Genomic DNA, 18,620 nt, shown 5'->3' on the forward strand with positions numbered 1-18,620 from the left:
CCAGTCTTTATAGGAATATAATACAGTGGATCAGATATACAGTTCTGTATGTTAGAATATTATTTCAGTAGATATTGAAAGGGATGGCCAAAAACATGTTTTGGTAAAAGTTCCATGTATGGTAAAGCAGTATTCTGGCATCTTTCAGTTCAGCAAGCTTTTATAAGTCTTATTTTGCAGCAGATGTCGCTTTGTCTACAGACTGATGCTCCCGTGGGTGGCAACATGCATCTGTACTTAATGGATGAGGGAAGAGACTGCTGATTTTTCAAACAAGCTGGTGTTTCAGACATGGAGGGTGGATAAGTCAAGATAGATACAGCTAATATAATGGTGAAACGCAAATATCAAATTCTACAATGTTAATTTGGTGCATATGGTGGTGATGGGGAAATTCTGAAGAAAGTGACAAGCTCAAAAGATAAAGCTAGGAACCTAATACTAGTCTCCCACTCCTCGACATTAGGATGTTACCACATCTCTGGTGTGAACAGCCAAACCTCACACTGAAGCTGAAATACCTTGCTTCAAGCTCACACCAGCAACCTCACCCTTTATGACATGGGGGGTAATCATGATTGCTACACACAGACCCCCAAGTAGAGTGATAATTTCTCTGTTCTATTCTCAAGGAATACAAATTGTTTAGTTAGAAAAAAAAAGTCTTTTTGATCACGACATTGTTCCCCCTTTAACTGAACACATTCCTATGCTCCTACCATAACTCATCTGGGCACATCCCGTTAATAACACCAGTACGGTGACTGGGGGATTTCTGAGGAAGGTGATGAATTTAACTTCTGGAGCTGGAAACTAAATCTTGCTCTCCCACTATACAATGAAGCGATGTTACCACATCACTGAAAGGTGGATATCCAGTAGATATTCAGTTGTAAAAATGGATAACGTAAAACTTGTACCCTATTCAAATCTCACTGGATAAGAGCATCTGCTAAATGCCTGTAATGTAATGTAACGTAAGGTAACGTAAAAGGCCAGGCCTCATATTAACACATCACACCTAGTGGCTTCGAGGATTACTACACATATACTTCAAGGTGGAATCCTGCTTGAGTATCAAGGATTACAAATATTTTGGTAGAAAAAACAAATGATTTGTATAATTAATTTCAGATGCCCACCAAACAGACATAGCAGCTTGAACATCTTGACTTGTGTCTTGATCATGAACATCTTAACATGTGCCATGATCCAGATGTCTGCAATTTTCTGAAAGCCATAAACATTTTAAAAAGTCTTTCCTTGTTTCCACTTATTGTGATCACATGAATACATGGTTTTGTCACAAATGACCTATTGCTCCTAAGTAATTCATTCTGACATACTGTATTGGCCATATTTTGTCAAGCAGACGTTTTTATTTTATTTGGTATGGCATTTCCCAGACAGAACTAGCTCTATATTGGTGCCAGAAACCTTATTTTTACCCTTGTCTGCTACAACTTTCCCACAGATGATATATATTCAAAGTCTTAAGAGGTAATTTCCCTAAACTAAATTTCTTATTTATTTATTACTTCTTCTATGACTCCTTATATGGCTTTTTGCTTGTGTTGTACTCTGCCTCACTTGTAAGTCACTTTGGATAAATGTGTCCGCCAAATGAATACATGTAAACATAAATATAATTTATGAATTCAGATATGACGTTCAGGAGTTGTTTTATGCTATGCCTTTAACCATACATATGTGTGCACAATTGTAAGGCAATTTCTAATCTTTCAACCTTGCATATCTATATGATCAATAAAGCTGAAGTTTTGAACCTTTGTAAAATTGGAGCTACATGTAAATGCACATGTTTAGAATCAAATTTACATAAGGACAGATCGATTGACAACCATTGTGAATTTTCAATTAAAAACTTAGCCATCAATGTTTATTGCAGAGGACATTTACACTGCCTTCCAGAACTGCACTGTGTGTTGAATTCATGATATAAACAGCAGAAGGTAGAAATCAAGCAAAAGCAATGTGAAATAATGCAAAACATCTTATTTTTGTCATTATTTATAGAATATCATAATCAAGATTATGCTTCTTTGGCATCTCTTTACAAAAAATATTTAAGATTTAAATACACACACGCACGCACACACACACACACACACACACACACACACACACACACACACATTTCTAACATTATTTTGTGACTCCATCTGAAGCACCAGACTCATATAAATTTTTTGGATTCCAGCAGGAACAAGTTGTCCTAATAATGGAGTGAGTTCTGTCATGAGTCCTTTATTACATATTATGCAATAAACAAGTTATTGCATGTTAAGCAATTGTTTCCATTTTTATTATTATTTTTATTATACAGAATTTTTGATGTGTTGTAATGAAAAAAGTTGTTGCAATGAAAAGCAGGGCAAGATTCTTTCTTATCTGAGTCATGAAGGTGCCAGTGAAGCCATGAAATTATTAAAACGGCTTGATGTAAATAAGTATCATTTTTGACCACAGTGTGGCAGTAGATCATTCAATACATTACTATTAGTCTGTTGAAGCTAAGCTTAGCGTGGGTAAGGCCATCATATTACCTTTCACTGACGGCCAGTCAGTTTTTTTGAACAAATACTGAAGACCTACTTTTAAAACCAAAATAGACCACCTGTAAATCACCCCATGGATTCCAGGTCTTCTGGTTGTAAGTCAAACTCCCAAACCACTACTCCACACTGACAACTTTTAGTGTGCTGTTTCATTAAATATCAGCATCTATTGTTTAAACAGGAAGTGGATATTCTATGATTACCCTGCCACTGCTTAGCACTGGAAACTGTGTTTGTATAAAACAAATTATGCTCAATGGTACTCCTGCTATCTGATTGATGGGACAGCTAATCAGTCTAATTTCTAGATTAACGACATTTTCCAGAACGACAACATACATGCATACAGACACATAATGGCTCCATTGTCAGACTTCTTTGCTGAATCACACAGTTATCTTGAAAAATTATTAGCCTGTCACTTAATCTTTATGGGACGTCTGCCCTTTCTCATGAGGCACCTCACTGTGGATGTCATTACTGCCGCTCATTTTCTGCTGCTGTCATTAACGATGTTAGCACATTGAAAAACAAGCCTCACTGATAAAGCTGTATATCAGGCCTGTCTTGCTCTGCAAGCCTTATGCACGTCTAGTGACATCAAAACACCAAACTTAAATAAGAATGTACTGACAGCATTGCATGGAAGAGCTGCTGGCCAAACACTTGTGCCTCCTGTACTTTGAAACATCAACTGTGCATCGATTTAACAATGGAAACACCCATCCACCCACTCACATTTCCCAAGCTCTATTTCAGTTTGCAGCACAACTGAAATCAAGACATGCTCGCAGGCCTGACACATGGATCAAAAGAGAGGTTAACCAAAAGCCAGTTCTACTAAATATAGAATTTTAAGTTTAAAATTCAAGAGCATTTATCAGTTTGATTGTCAGTTGCTAAAATAAGACACCAGACTTTATCAGAAGAGCATTTTTGTGACTTGCATATAGAAAGGGAACATGTTAAATGTATGTTGCACCTGGTAATTCATATACATGTTATGTTAAATTGTATGATATGGTAGTTCCTCTGGGTATAAGAGTTAATTTATTCAGAATGTTTACAAGTCCACACACACACACACACACACACACACACACACACACACACACACACACACACACATACAAACTACATTGATCTGTCTTTCAGACTCCATTCAGTAAATGAGTGAAGAGGGTATCAATGTAATCATTACTTCAATATTCAACACTGTTAGAGACCATAGCCTAAAGCAATATGTAACATTCAAAACACTTTGTTCACTTGGAATTTGTTTGTCAGAATTAAGTACCCATGTGCTTTTCCATATATGACCCTTTGTGACCACTTTTAGCTTGTTGGTACTGTCATACTAAATTCAATTACATTTTTTTAAATCATTCACAGCCTACTGGGGATTCCCCACGATGACATCGTAGCCCATGTACTGAAACACACATTGAATCAATCTTGAGGTTCATTCCCTTTGTGAGCCAGTATGCTATTGTGTAGTATGACAGTATTGTAAGGAAAATATATGATCTGGGGTGGAATGATAAATTGCTTTCTCTTTGATGCGTCACGCTAACAGACCAGAGTTAACATCTGTTCTACAACCTTTCTCTGCTTGTGCGTACCTCATCTGCACTCTAAATCTAACCTATCCACGGTGCATCTTGTGGGGTAGCTTGTTTCTGTTTGAATGAGCTCGAGTCTGTGGCTGGGGCGATCGATGCCGTACCTTTGAGCTCACTTGTGTATGCTTGTGTGTGCACGTCTGCTTGAGTCGCTGTTGTTTTTCCCGTCTGCTCCGCTCCAGTGTAAAGTCATTTATCTCCTTTATCCTGACACTGTCAGAGCTCCATCTGTGAAAACAGTAAATACTCTGAGTCAGCCCCCGCTCTCCTCCGCATCAGCGTTGGATAGAGGGGAGGGTCTGGCGCACAGCTGCATATCTTTGTCGTTATGCTCAACGTGTCGGTTACAGTTTGTTTGCACTGCGCTGCTATGACACGATAGTGACAAATTCATCGGAAATGCAGTCACTTATGATCTAAACAGTGTAAAGTGCAGGTATGGTAGTTTCGTGATGCCTCTTATGAAATGGCAATTGCAGAAGGTGTGTGCATCATAGAATTTAATTTGATTTAAAATTACACCAATTTAAACAAACTGTTTAAACTAAGTTAAAACTGTGGTACAACTGTATAAAAAACTGCATTACATCTGTGGTTGTGGCCGTTGATCCACTGTGTGCTAGTCAGTTCCCTATTTATCATTAAATTTGTCACAGCATGTCTCAGTCACTTTCCTGAATTTTCTGTTTGTGTTAATGTAATCTATTGTATTTAGCTGTTGTTGAGCTTGGTTCAGGCCATTGCATACCTGATAAAAACTCTAATGCTAAGATGTGCTGTGTAGTCGTGCAGATCTGCCATTAGCATCCATAGGTGATGGTGCAGGTGGAGGCTGACAGGGTGACATAGAGAGGAAAGGAATGGAGAAAAATGGAGAGAAAAGTGAGAATGAGGGAGAAGGAGGGTAAGGTACAGGGAAGAGAGAAGGTGGAAAGAGGTCAGAGAGGATGGAGGTGGCCCTTGAATCTGACATCAATCCCTCCCATCTGGACCGTAGCAGGCCAGAACAGATGTGGCCGAGAGTAACAGGGCTTGTGTTTCACTGCAGGCCTGTAATCCAAGCCTCCCTCCCCAAAAAGTATTGCTCTTTCCCCGCCTCACCCGCATCCGCCATCAGAAGAAGCATGTTCACACCTCCCCAATACTACTATACACCACCACTGAAGTCTGCAGGGACAGTGGTGACTCATGAAGGGCTTGAAGATGGACAGGCGCCGCCCAAGGAGTCATTCCTTGTAATGGCACACACTAAATGAAGAAAGATATCTGACCTCTCACATCTCATTGTCTTTGCTCCTTCCCATGACAAACACTGTTTGCAGCCAAAGGAGCCTCCTCGGGACAAAGGGAAAAAAAATGCTTGTCTTTGGATGAACAAGTGTCTGTGGTGTTAAATTGCTATTAAGCTTCCATTGTAACAGGGTGCCAAATGTCTTGACTGAACGCTTTGATTTCGACTATTGTTTTTCCGAGAAAACCTCAAAGGTTTTCCATTTCGGCTGTTAGTTTGGCTTGTAAAAGCCTTGCCACAGCCTGTGGCTCTTGCATCCTTCGGTGCGTTATACTGCCAAACATACAACACAAGTAAGCCCTGACTTGTCAACATCAACATTTTGATATCAGTGCATGACAAGTCCACACCCTCATGCCCGGTTTCAATAAACTTTGGTATCTGTGATATTTCTGCTCATTGGCCAGTTGTTATAAAAGATCCTGAGTGACCGCTTAAAGCGTAAAATTCCTTCCTTCCTATTCCTTCTCAACATTCCTACTGAACTCTAGACTCAAAGACTGCCACACTGCCAGACTCTCTTCAGGACCCATCCTACATTAAATATATCACACACACTCATGCTCACCACTAAATTACACCTCTGAAAACTAGACCTTACCCTAGTCTTGCCCTTCTTTCTTTTTTTTTCCTCTAAAGCATTCAACCCCTCCTTTTCCCTCTTATGTTCCTCCTACCATCTCTCTCTTACCCCCTCCCTCTCTGCCCCATTCTCTCCTTCCTTAGCATGTTGATTTTCATGACTTTGTGATAAATTCACTTTTCAGGCCTCTCTCTGACCCCCAGCTCCACTTGAAGCCCAGCAGTGGCATCCATCATCCTCAATTGCCCCATTCATCATATGCGGGGCTCGACAGACAGAGGTGGGGGTTCGCGAACGCCTTGAGGAATTTAGTGTTGCAGTTTGATTTTTAATGCATTGCAGAAACTTGGATTTGATTTGACGAGGATTCCCCCTCAGCGCCGTGGAAACAGGGGGTCATTTTAGAACCCCCGAAACATCTCAGAAAAAGCAAACCTTTAATATTAACCCTTCGTGGATTCGACACAGATGATAGCGTTTGAACGATTATTACAGACGCGGTTGGTCAGTGATGGTTTCCTCCACTCAGGGCACCCCTGGTGTTAGCTTCTTTCAGAGTTCTCCGCCATGCGTGCAGTGTGAGTAGTAAAAACAAATGCTTCCAATGTGCTGTGAAATGTGATATAGTCCATTTGCTATATCTGTTGGCTTTCTGGGTATTGGTGCTGAGGCAAGGGTGGGCGGGTCACAGGGGCTTCACGGGGCCACTGCCGCTCCCTCCCCACTGAAACCCTTCAAAAATGAAGACAATGTACTTCCTGTGAATGTGCCTGCCGTTTTTTGCACAAGAGTCACCCGTCATTTGAGGCCATTGTTTCCATCAATTATCAGCAGCAGTCAAATGCATCCACAGCTACATAAATTCTACCAAGGGGAAAACATTGTACGGGAATTCCAAACACTGCTCTGTGCTTCCTGGGAGTACTAGTGTATCTGCTTTGTATGTACTTGCTATGCTCAGTCACACACTCCCTTGGGCTTAATTTCTTTTCTCACCAACTCAAAAGTAGCCTCAAGCCTAGTTAAATATGTGTGTTCAATGACAATGGCAAGGTCAAGCGCTGATCATTTCTTAGATAAATGTGAACAGTACCCTTTAAATTGTCAAAGTTAGAATGTCCTTAGAGGTGTCTGCTATGTTGTGACAAGCAGGAATGGAAAATATAATGGCAGTGTTCAAACGCTGAGTGCATAGACTAATTAATCACCGTATGTTTCTGTCAGCAATTTTCATCTGATCCTCTGTTCTGGTGTTCTGCTTTTCATTTGCGTGGGTTGCTGATTGGAAGTGCCTGTGGAAAGCTGAGGGCAGACTTGTCTCGCCAACATACATTTTTTCACAGGTATTTGGGTGACTGAGTGTTTAGAGAGAACACAAAGTCAGAACGAAGGTTCATTTTATCATGCAGGGGCATATCAAATTGTAGCTCAGCTGAAGATGTCATTGGAAAGTTGTGTTTTGTAAATCTGAGAAATTCAGCTTCATTAAAAAAAGTTAGCATTACAATTATCTTCTGACAAAAATGTAAGGGATTGGAGAAATAACAAAAATGCTCACATTTTCCTCTGTTTAGAAAAAGAACACTGAAGGCAAATGCATCGCATATAATTCAGATTCATTTCACTCAGTAGCTACTAATTAGCTACTAATAGTAGCTAATTAATACCCAGCATTTTAACATTAACCACAAGAAGCAATAGTATCCATTAACAAGGTGGTCACTAGGGAGATGTAAATTTGAATATGGGTATAATTTAATCTCTAAATTGTATGCCTGTATACATTCGCCTTGCCTCCTTGAAATAGATCCACCAGGCTGACTGAAATTTTGTTACAAGGTTGGGTAAGGTGTCTGGTCAATCGCTGCAACATACCAGCCAGGTCAAATTGTGTCGGTCAGTCATGTATGTTTGGACAAAAATAGCGACCTCATAGCCCCTCGACTGATGAATTTATGGACAGAAGGATGGCATCTGTTAGTAAATATAAATATACAATAACAATAAATCAACTGAACATGCTGCCTGCATGGGGTTGTAGAGCTAGGGGAGCGCTGGAGTTGAAAGGTAGGGCATCAGCTAACAAGGGGCCACCCACAGAAGAGTATCCCGTTCCGCACCTGTTACCGAGACCGACAGCGTATGAGCACATTACACACTCAACACATGGTGGTCAGGCATTCCTTCCATCATGGTCATATATCACCGTACCCTGAATCCAGGACACTGCCAATGTGGTCCCAAAAGAGGGAGGAGCAAGCTTCACTTCTTAGTCACCGCAGTGTTATTTACCTTCTGGCGTATTTGGAAACGGGCAATATACCACATAGCATACTCCACAGGCAATGCACATAATGTGCCGGTCTGTGGTGGTTAAGGCCCCTGAAACTAAAATTCAGGCATTCTATCTGGGTGAGTCCTACATGAGGAAGATTAAATAGATGTCATATTGTATTTCTGAATGATGATCTATTTTACAAATGCCTTGGGTATTCTGTTATTTCTTCTGGATTATTTTACAAGTTATGTATCACAATTTTACTAGCGTACAAACATACATATGTTTTATATGCAGTGAGTTGCCTGGATAAGGAGCTCTGTGTGACCGTTCAATGACACAGTTTAAATGCCGTAAATGTTGCAGCCTTTGCTAGTCTGTGTTTAACCCACGCTAAACAATGCAAAAACAATAGCAATGCTATCTATCATTTCTGTATCGCTTTGGATAAGAAAACATCCTGAAAGCCAAACCAAAGCACTATCACCAGTCACGACTCATTTTGGACGTATCTTATCCGTGACCGTAGAATGCCGCTAACAGAAAACGCAGGGGTTATCTCTGTGAAACAGACCAGGTCCACATGTGCACTGTAACCCACGATGCCACGTTACCCCAGGATCCCTGAGGTCACGTCACACATGCACAGGAGGCAATGTGAAATTCCACATAGCTGAGCTACCTGGCAGGGCTATTATTGGCCCAGATGCCACTGACAGGCAGCAGCTGTAGCCTGACTAACAAGGTGTCACGGACTGGCTTGACTCTAAAGGGACTATTGAAGTGCAGAACATAAGGACTGGAAACACTGGAGCACCGAGTGCTTGTATTTTCATATATTCTCTCTCTGCATCTCCACGTTAAAAGCATGAGCTAAGAGCCAGAGTTAGGGGGGGATACAGAGACTGAAAATAAAGGAAGTAAATTGATAGATAGAGAATGTTTTCAGATTAAAAGGAGTAGGAAAGAGAGAGAGAGAGAAAGTGTGTGAGTGAGAAAGAAGGAATTAGGAGGCATAGACAGACAGAGAGAGAGTGAGAGAGTATTTGAGTCAGGGCAAGCATCCAATTTTTTCGTGCTGGCGAGGTCTTTATGGTGCAGCGCTCTGTTTCGGAGATGGAGGTGATAAATAAATGGTGTGTATGACTGCTCTGTTGTTGACCATCCATCAATGCCAGAGAACAAAGGATCACAAGCTGCAGATATTCACACAGGACTTTGTCAACAAACTGCCCAAAGCTGAAGGCTCTCTGAAACACATGAAACTTATCTCTCTGAGGGAGCTGTTAGTTTCTGGATAACTTCTAGGATACCTTGTCTTCTAAGATTACTGTAATGTGTGCATGCTTGAGATGGTGTGTGTGTGTGTGTGTGTTTGTGTATGTGTGTGTGTGTGTGTGTGTGTGTGTGTTGGGGTCATGCTGTTTGTAAGAGAAGCAGCTTAGTGAGAAATGTGAATTCCGGTGCCAAGTTCGACACATGTTTTGCAACGTGTCTTGATTCATCTGCAGTGATGTGTGAAACAGCAGGATTTATTTGATTTGTGATTTACATCCTGGTCACCCCTTTGTGTTCTTACTGTTTTAATTTAACCATATGACGGTTCAAAGAGATCACAGGGAAACGTACTGGGCACAGTGGATCAGACTCATGATATGTTTGAATTTACAAGCTTATTACTGAGGAATGCTACTCTAAAATGACATAAGTGTTGGGTGTGTATTGCTGGAGTGCCAGGTGGCTCACTCAGCAAGGCATTCACTTTAAATGCAGGCAACTGGCCTTTCCAAAACAGGGCTGCAAAAGGGTAAAGACATAAAAAATGATGTAAGTGGTAGGCCGTACACTACTTCACAATTGGACAACAGCTAACATTTGACAGTTGTGAGAAAATTAACATATTAAAGTCATGAACAATGCTGTAAAAGTTGATGATCTGGCCACAGAATGGTTGGGAAAGTGGGTAAAATGATTTAATGTTCAGCAGTGATGCAGTTGTTATATCTTACAGGCTTGTAGAACATGTCTGATCACAGCACTGGCATTGCAGTGTAACAGATTTCAATTCCTTCTGCCATTCATAGTCAAACTCCTTATGTGGCCCTCTGCTTGTGTTGTACTCTGCCTAACTTTCAAGTCGCTCTGGATGAAAGCGTCTGCAAAATGAATATATGTAAATATAAATGTTCTTAGGTAATTATAATGGCAACTTAGATGGAGAATGGGAAGACTTCAGATTTGTGGGTAGATGCATCACATGAGTTATGGAGATAGGACCTGAGAGTCACATTTCAGGATATGAGTACAGTGTGAAGGATCCCTGTATCTATTTGTTAATGGCTTTGTGCAACCCAGTGTCATTCTGTGCACAGCACTGCCCTGCTCATATTTAAATTAGGAAGAAGTACTTAGTTAATTACACTTTGTGATGGTGGAGCTATAGCAAAACCTCTCTGGCTGTTTGCTTATCATGTACTTTCAGGGGAGTGGTGTTCTTAAATCTGATCGCCACTTTCCACACTGAAACAACTTTACAGCTTTAAATTTAAGCCAAAGCACACCACTGTGTGGACAGATAGATAAGTCAGCTCTGGATACTATCCTTTAATTTCTGCTGCAAAGGAGTCTTAGGATCTTACCCACACGCAGATGAGAGTGAATGAGAAAGTCATGTCTATCTGTCTCTCAGTCTATCTGTCCATGAGAGAACATGGGAATGTGCAGATGGTAGAAATGAGTTTGTGTATTTTAGACAATATCTTTTTGAAATAGTGCCTCTACGCCCATGCATTTGCCTATGTGAACTTAAGAGGGGAGGGAAGAATAGAGAGGGGTGATTGATGAGTTAACAGCCTTACATGCAGAGCAAATTAGACAAGGTCAACATGCCTAATGATTCCTAGTGTCTCATGGTGGCCTCCACCATGACTAAAGAAAACCTGAGAGAAACTAGTAAAAGGAGAGAACTAATCAGCTGCAGATCCTCCGCTCTTGAAGCCTTCCCTCCTCATCTCCCTCCTCCTTCTCATCCTACTCCCCAGCAACTCCACCCTCCCTCCTTTTTCTTTCGCCTAAATCCTACTCATTTTCCTCCATTTCACTCGGTGCGGCTTTGATGTTCCCCATCACTGACACTCTTCTCTGCTAGTGGCTCTCTCCTTCGGTGAGGCTGCACCAGTTAACCTGGGTTATGCGGTGATTTGTGAAGCCGGGGGTTCGCTGGAAACCCAGGGCAGAGGCCGGAGGGGAGGGAGTGGAGCTGTGATGTCCCGAGCCCCAGGGTTCGTCTCTGGGGGATGTGGGATGTCAGCATAACGAATGTTCCTTTCCCCCAAACCCCACTGCGCTCTCCCGCATGATGGATGCGCCCATCACCCCGGCCGTTTACAAAGCGACGGTAAATACAGTACAGCCACCCCTGGCTACTCCCTCTCCCATTTCTCAGCTCTGCCGTTCCCCACCAAAAAAACAAAAAAACAAAAAAACGGTTAACATGATAGTAAAGTCTTTGGAAGCCTCATAAAGAAATGTCAGCTCTCTCTCCCTCTCAGCTATGGCAAGACTGAATTCACCAGGCGGTGTTTTATGACTTTTTAAATTGGAATACTTCACTGTGAAATTTACCATCAAGCCCGTATTACAGTTTCCTGCAATTGCTCTGGAAGGGGAAGTTTAGTTTTGCTATTCTGCTTTCTGGTTTCCTGGATTACTACTCTTAGCATTGTGATGCACTTATTTGGAAGTCATTGTGGGTAAGAGCATCTGCTAAATGACGTAATCTAATGTAATGGCCAGTAATAACAGAAATACAAAAAAAAATCCATCATTGTTACAAAATTCACTGAAGCTACAATATATGACTGACTGCAGTTATCTCATCAATTTAAAAGCACCCTGTAGAACCAATCGTAATCCCTGTAATTGATCTAAACCCCACCAGGAACAATGACACTTAACCCCATTGCAAGTTCAGACTTTCTTTTGCATTAAAACCAATTTGGGGTCAATGCAGCCAACATCTGCACTGACCCCAAACTGATCCGCATGAATATTTGTTGCTGTACGCCTTTCCCATAAATTTAGATATACTGTATATCCCAAGCCCGAACCTGCGCTATGCACTAACCGTAACTTGACCCCCATCTTGATAGAACTCCAGGGAAACCCGGCTACAAACAGCAGTGGGCCCTGAATATGGGGACACTCTGGTCTCTAAGCCCCCCGGATCAGCCACCTGCGTGTTATCCAAGGCAGTCGACTAATCCTGCTCTCTGTCCCCCCGAAGAGGCCTACAGTCTGTGCTTTTGATCTCATTATGAGCGGGAGGGAGAGGGTTCTCACGGTCTATCTCCTGCAGGCAGACGACAGGAGAACAGACCGAAAAACACGGCGTGAGAGGGACAGGGGGAAGGGGACAGGGCGGGATCATTTTTGGTGCAAAGAAATATTGTAAATATACAGTAGTGAGAAAAAAAAAATTTGAAAAATGCTTTGAAACCAAGTTAAGCCCAGAGTTCAGGTCTGAATATATACACCGCTGTCCATGACCTTTTATGACTCCCCTCTCCAGAAAGGCAGTCAATACGACCAAATTTCTGTGTGGAATATATATATATATATATATATATATATATATATATATATGAATAAATGAAGTGTACAGTGAAATGGGTAATTAATCCTCATTTCCCCCATTGGCTACTCAGTCACCACTCGAGAGGATACACGGGAGCCAACAGGAAAACTCTTTAGCTGCTCGTCTTCGCCATTCCTATTCTTACCCCTCCTTTCCCAAAGGGGCAATCAGTGCTGAACGAATACGACAAATCAACAAGGGAACCCATTCTTTTGTTGGATCACTAAATTCTGAATCTGTAACTTAATTCCTACATACTCTTGCCCTCCTGTATTATTGCTGTGCGGTCTCTGAGGTAAAATGCAGTTGTAAATAATATTGCAGGGTTTACCACACTATAACTGGGTGTTATAACAGTACATCATGGAAAGTCATATAGCCATCAAGGTCGATATACAGCCGGGAGAGAGGGATAGAGAGGATACAGATGTAGCCCGTGGCTAAGCAGTGACAGTTAAATAAATTGAGTATCATAAACCCATGAAACCAGATGCCTACGAAAGGACAGAAATGCGTAAAGGTAAAGAAAGTTTATGAGTCAGGGAGAAACAGACAGACATAGAGGAAGGAATGGACTCAGTTAAATAAAGCTAAGGTAAGAGACAAAAGGGGAGAATGAGTGAAGAGCATAATGGCTGAAAATAGGATAAATTAGAATAGCATAATAGCATAAAAAGGATGATTAAATAAACAACCAGCATCCTACATGGCAAACTATCATCAAAAGGATGGAGAAACTGCCGGATAAACACGGTGACTCGTTGCTCTTGATCTGAGCAGAGTAATCAGAATATGACTGATCTTACTCTCGACAGATCTTACTCCTTGTATGCTGCATTTTGCCCTTGAATGATCTGCTTTGCAGTGGGAACTGACAATGCTATGACGTTTCTCTGAGGAGTGGAGTCTAATTGATAGCTCTGATCACTGAGGAATTGGTGAATGTGCAAATTGGTAATGAAGGAACTGGGATATCGTGATGAATAAATAGCTGCATTTCAAAGCTTTTAATGGAATTTTGAAGGGAAATCATTCAGAAAGAAGAAGGACATTTCTTCAGTAACCATTTCAGTGAGGGTATTACAGATTATTATTAAAAATAACTCAACAACAGCAACCTATGCCTGAAAAGCACCGAAAGGCACATTAAAATCTAATCACCGTTAAAACCCTTCTCAATCAAATTAAATTGACCGTAAAAGGCCATGAAAAATTATGGAATTCCAGAGCATTGTTTTTCAGCAGGTGATTTTGGTTTTATACGGGCACTGCATGGTGGCTGTAGGAATGGAGATTAATCACGGGAACCTTTCCATGAGATTTTCAGAATCCTGGTCTTTTATGACACTGCCTGGATGCCCAGCCTTCGGGTAACCTGACACCCCACCCCCCCCCACCCCCCTTTCACTCCCCAGGAGTGAGAGCAGAATTGAAAATCTATCGGTTCCAGGTCAGTGGTGGAAGAGAGCGAGGGAGGGGGAGAAGGCATAGCGTGACCTTCTTTGATCCTCTCTGAATGTCTGCCCCCCCCCCCCCCCCCCACCTCCTTCCACACACACAGCCGAGGCCTTGCCAAGCACCTGTCCACAGGTATGAAATGAAAGAGACTCTGAGCTTTAAATTGCCGCTCTGCTGTCTGCACTCAATAAGTGTCTGCCTCACCTGTCTCTCTCTCTCTCTCTCCCCCTTTGCTTATCTCTGCCTGATCGTCTCTCCCCTTCTCTCTGCCATGTTTTCCCCCTTCTGTCACCACCGGTAACTCAGCCAGAATTGCTAGCTGTACTTGGAACAACATGGAGGCAATGATGATCTGAATCATACAAAACCATCTACAATCCAAAGGTGTTAGGAACACGACGTGGTTGCGTGCTGTGGTGTACACACACAATGACCCTAATCATTTCAGTTCTGGGATCCAGAGATTAGGTCCTTTTGTTATAAAGCCTGTTTCTCTCTCAGTGTCAGGGAGAGCAAGAGCAATCCTGCTCAGCCTCAGATAAACATGAACGCCCTTGGTGGAGAGTATCTAGACATCGAAAAACAGCCTCCCTTAGAAGCTACACCACAGCTAAAGGGTTGTTACATATGGTCCCCCAGCTGTCTAATCTCTGTGTGAGATCCACTCCCTGCTCTCCTGTCTCTTTAATTTCAGCAATTAAAAGCACGAGGCCTTTGGAGGACCCCCTGACAGGAACAAAACCATGGAAGTCATGAGACCTTTTTTCTTTGGTTGTCATTCTGCCCCAGCCTTAAAGCAGGCTTTTGGAAAAATAACAAAGGCATGTTCACACAGCTAAAAGCTGACACAAATACAGCACTACCCCATGTTAAGTGTATCAAAGGCTGGTAATTTTTTATCTCCAGACATTTTTGATGTACTCAGATGTATTTATGAATTAATTGGTAAGATCTGAACAGCAGAAATTGCTGGCAGCAGAATTTAGCATGCTTTAACTTTTGCGTGTCAGGCTAGAATTTGCAGCCTTTGGAGAACCCCTCCTGCATTTCAAGGCCTCAGTAAAATAATATGTAAGCGGCCTTATAAAGTTGCACTCAATATTGGTGCAAATGACAGCAATGTGGTGCAAGGGGCCTCTCTCTCTCTCTCTAGTGGCAGATTCTTCAGGTTCAAGTTTCATGGCGCAAGGGATCCTCTGCCAATTGCAAAAAAAAATGGCAGAGGTAGCAGCAATGGCAGCTATGTCAATAACAGACATTACATAGATGGGACCCCCCCACCCCCCCCTTCACAGTGGCATGAGGGTGGAACTGGGCCACGTGTCCCACAATGGTAGAACCTATGCGTTTGTGTCTGAAGGAGGCTGGTTCTCTATGAAGAAGGCAGGGCTTGAGGCTGAACACAGATCAGTGGAATGGCTCTGTAATTAGCACATCTGAAGACACTTAGTGAGGGCAGATAATTAAGCTTCAGGGTCTCTGACAGTTGTCCCTTGCAGATGTGCATGATTGAATCTGTCTGGGCAGATGCAGTGTCCTAATCTAAACATGGTATGTCAGTAACTGAATTCAATTACTGTAGAAGTATTTTGGAGTGAATAGAGTGAATGCTTTTGCTCTTTTCTTTTGTAGAAATAGTCTTTAGATATGTCAAGATAATACAGAACATTCAAAAGGAATGCTACTATAGTCTTAGTATGAGGTCTGAAGTGAAAAATACCAAACTATGAGGAAATACACATGCGCATTTCTCTCACTGCAATAACTTCATGACATAGAGCTGGGAACTGGGAAGGTGTTCTTTAACCTTGGCTACATCAGTAATCTGGCACATCTAATTATCTGTAGAGACAAACATTCCAGAGAAAATGTGGTTTGTTGTTTGTTATCTATTATCCAGACAGAGTAGATACAAGCTGGAGACACTCTAAAGAAATGCTCTGAGAAGAATGATTGCTCAACTCATGCTCACCCAGGGCTTGCAAGTTGGGTAGAAGACAGCAGACATCAACAGCTTTTATTCACCACCCATCAGCATACATTATGGATTAGTGCTTGAGCCCACCTCAGAGCTCTTTTGAATTACGGCTTTTGTGGCACAACATATCCTCATGTGCCTCATTCACATGTCACGTGTGTCAACATGTTACACAATACTTTAGAAACATGCAAGAGTATAGGTGAATTAGATGCCAGTATCGGGACGTAAGTAACTAATGACTAGTAACTAATGATCCATATGAAGGCTTCAACAATAAGCAGTATGCCACTCCAGCAATGCTGTTTTGATTATGTATCTTTAGCTGTTTGCTGAAAGAAAAACTATGGTCAAAAATGAAAATCTGGCATGTTTTCACATGTGTCAGGTACTTACATGCGCTGTTGAGCGTTATGAACAGCATCCTGTGAACACGGAAACCAGACCCCCCCACCCCCATGGTCGATGATGCAAGCTTAGTTCACAACTAGCCAGAGTTCATTACAGCGAACAGATTTTTCTACAGATCCCACACTCTGATCCCACAAAGACATCAAGGATATTCAATGAGTATGAGTACAAACATGAATATGTCATTGTAAGGTTAGGACATAGTGATGTTTTAATATGTTTTGAAGTGAAAAGCAAGTTGTCCTCATTTGTAAATACATTTTTCTATTTTCAGGTTTTGTTCAGGTTGTCTTGGTTTTCTAAAGTTCTAAACAAAATAAATGAGCACTAATTACTGTGCCCTTGATACAGTTGGTTGATCTAAAGATCACCCTTGAAAATGCCATTGACTCAGCATGAGTTTTGTACACCCAGTTTAACACTTTCCCTGTGGTTCAATTAGAAAAAATCTGAGAAATAAGAAGTAGATATAAAAGTTAAGGGACGATTATGGGGTTTGGGGGTTTTTTTTAAAACAAAAATCATCTGCATATAAAATTTATACTAATAAGCCACAAATGAGCATTAGTGTCAATACGAAGAACTTGAATGTAACCCCAAGTTACACTTTTTTGACATACAGTACACTGACATACTGCTCACAGCTATACAATGCCATAGGCCAGTTATTATCCCATTGAGAATATATTTAAGAGAATATTTTTTAGCTAAATATATTGAAAATATATGAATTATTGCCATTTTGGTATATTGCAGTATATTTTTGATTTTCATTAACATATTTTAAATATATGTGCATATATGCATATATGTTCCTGGGTTTAACAACATATTTGTCAGAATATTACCATATATATTTCATTTTCGTGTGGGACATTGACTTACACAATACTTTGCCATGGCTGGCTAAGGGACTTAGTCTTGCTTCACTCTTTTTAGTTTTACTAATCTGTTGCATTCTGGAAGACAGTAAACGAGTTTTGAGGAATACCATAGTAGACCAGTCAGGATCATTGCACTGGGCAAAACAGCAGGCCTCGCAGGAGGCCTGGGGGGCAAAGTGGGGGGGTGGGGGGTGGGGTTGGAGGGGAAGAATCTAGTTAGCAACATGTCTAAGTGTCACTTCCAGATCGTCGGGACGGCGGGTGACGGAGGAATGTGTGAAATGAAGCCGGTCGTTTTCCTGTCCGGGGGGGGGGGGGGTCGGGGTGAAGTTGCAGCTGCCCCACATGCCAGCCTCTGGAGTAGCAGCTGTGGTGCGCAGGGGGCTGTGGGGCTGGTGGGACTGCAGCAGCAGCAGCAGCAGCACGCCTGGCAGTGAGAATCGCACGCCCATTTGTCAACAGCCTGAAAAAGCACATTGTGCGAAAGGCATGTTTCACCCATGCGGCTGCACGGGTGGTCTCTGTGTTTACCAGACAGACAGAGAGGGAGAAGCGCAAGAAGTGATTTCTCAGGAAGCCCTCGAGATGGTGGGCTATTCATGTCTTACAGTGGGCCGGGATGTTAAAATCAGATCAGAAATTTCTGTTTGTGTTCACTTGGGCATCTCCGCCCTTGCGTTTATAAACAGGGCATTCCTTATTCTTTAAATACGATAGACCGAGTTCGGCTGTGTGTTTCACCTGGACTTGGAAAAAGGCTTTGAGAGGCATTATTTAAAAGCCTCTAACTGAAATAAATACCCAAGTGCTGTAGCAGATGTCTGAGGGAAAATTTTTCACCTTTGGAAAGAGAAAGTAAAAAAAGGAGTTAACAACCTGATATTTTCATCACAAATGAGG

This window comes from Megalops cyprinoides, chromosome 6, assembly GCF_013368585.1.
Source record: "Megalops cyprinoides isolate fMegCyp1 chromosome 6, fMegCyp1.pri, whole genome shotgun sequence".
Taxonomy (NCBI): Eukaryota; Metazoa; Chordata; class Actinopteri; order Elopiformes; family Megalopidae; genus Megalops; species Megalops cyprinoides.